Below are 2114 nucleotides of genomic sequence, written 5' to 3'. Positions count from 1 at the left end.
TTAGGAAAAAAGATAGAATCGTGTACACAAATCTATAGTACTTAGCACCTTCCATTAATAAAACAAATTATTTTTCACAAAAGAAACACTAATAGCTCTTAACCAGGACAGTGTTCAGAGTTTGAGGGCAACTGTATAATTAGTCATATTTAGAGATAATATTATGCTATACAATATTGGAATCAAACAATAAGTCTCTCGATCGAGTGCGTATTTAGATACATATAACATGCATTTTTATACTAGTGAACCATTAGGAAGTTTGTATGCTAAGATTCTATTGGATCAAATAATACATGTATACTGTTATTAAATCCTTGAATGTCCAATAGCAAACATCGCATTTAATTTTAACACTTGATCTCCACTCCACTGGATCAGTGCCCTATGGCAGGGAAGCCCTGAAGAGTCCCTGACTACCAAAAACACGTGACAGTTCCACTCTTCTCTCTAATTGGTATTTAATTACCTGTCAAGTGGCTTTAAAATTTATTTTTACTCCCCTTTAAATTCCCTCCCCCCCCCCCCCAACTATGGAGAAGTCTTGTGAGTAACACTCTGAAATTAGAGTGCTAAATTAATAATACTCTTACAGACATAACATCAATTCAGCATTTTAGTATACGTAAAGAGGCAATGCAATAACTAGGTCCTGGAAAACAAAGTATGTTTATGGCACTTCAACAAATGAACTAGCTTTCACATAATCAAGAGAACAGGAATATGGAAAATTAGTGTGGAGTTACGACTGCAAGAATAAAACCCTGCACGTACAAGGAATATTATAAGCATACTTTGATCCCAGAGTAGTTGCTTACGGCAGGTGGAATTAAGTAACTAACATGCACGCATTCAACGAAGTAATCAATTTTACAATCATTAAGTGTAGCATGCACGTCTTCTCACTAAATGTAGATCAGCCACATGAACATAAGCTTTAGCCAAGAAAACAAGTTACTGTGACTCTCTCCTCGCAGTATTTCCTAATCTTGTTTCTAATCAGCTCATCTGAAATTAATCCAGTTTCCATATGCAAGAGTTGCACTACCTTTTATTTCTTAAAGGCTTTAAAATGCAGGGAAGGAGGTAGAGATGCTGAAGAAAGGAAAAAGAAATATACTTCAGAAACAAGTTCTTAAACAGAACCAGTAAGCATTGACCACAATCACGGTTTAAGCACCATTTAGTGCTTGTTACCCCCCATAAACCTTGCTTCTTTGCCAGGGTCAGGCAAGAGGGACTAACCCACAGATGTTACCTATGTCTCAAGAACACCATCATACTGAACAGATCTGCTGCAGTCATCCCTGACCAAAGGAAAGCAAAATATTTCCCCTCTATTAATTTCTTTGCTTTTTCACTGCAGCTGTTTTGTAACTTATGAAACCATGTAACATTTGATTAAGCACAAAAATATTGCTCTTCCTTTAGAATTTTTAGTAAGTACCTACGAGAAATGACTTACAATTTAAATAAATGAATGGCAGTTTCAACATTTTACACCCATGTGAACTGAACAATTCAGAGAGAAGCGACAAAGTAAGAAGAAGAAAAATGCTCAGAAAGTAAATTTGTGAAACATGACTTCCTATAAACACAATAAAGTCCAGATCCATCCCTTGTTTGTATGTATATTTGGATTACTATTTATACACTTGCTTGTAAGATAATGCAGAAAGGCCATCCAGGGTCATCTCTGAGGAAATTAATTATTGTTATAAATAGTCTCAGAACACAGTAATAACAGCCATGGTCTCCATAACTGTTGGCCTGAGGAACCCTCTCCTCCCTCATCCAAAGACATAAAATTAGCTACATCCTGGCATACAGCTTTCAGGTCATTGACTAGAATAATGCTATAGTTCTCCTGTAACAATACAATGAGGAGACAGAAAGATAAATCAGACATCCTTAATTTAGAGTAACCTAATCTCAATCTAGTTGTTCAACAAGACTAGATTGTGTGCATTGACCATCATATTAAAAGGAATCTGTAGCAAGAGGAAAGAGATGCCATCCTTGTATATGTGGCACTGCAAACATTGCCACTCCTAACTAACAGTGCCAGTTTATCAGGTAACAAACTTGCAGGGGAGGAAGCAGCTTGCATATAC

General features: G+C 36.4%; 1 protein-coding gene across 1 annotated transcript in view; it reads right to left on the bottom strand.

The window, feature by feature from the left end:
- Nucleotides 1–802: 802 nt before the first annotated feature.
- LOC128851705 (cytochrome c oxidase assembly factor 5) overlaps nt 803–2114 on the bottom strand; it is a 6018-nt gene continuing 4706 nt past the window's right edge. Inside the window, exon 3 of the mRNA XM_054062435.1 lies at nt 803–2114. This exon is cut by the window's right edge and continues 479 nt beyond it. The gene's annotated coding sequence lies outside the window, so the exon portion shown is untranslated.

Source organism: Cuculus canorus, chromosome 1 (genome assembly GCF_017976375.1).
Source record: "Cuculus canorus isolate bCucCan1 chromosome 1, bCucCan1.pri, whole genome shotgun sequence".
NCBI lineage: Eukaryota > Metazoa > Chordata > Aves > Cuculiformes > Cuculidae > Cuculus > Cuculus canorus.
The sequence above is the reverse complement of the archived record's forward strand: the minus strand, read 5'-3'. Positions and strand labels throughout refer to the sequence as shown.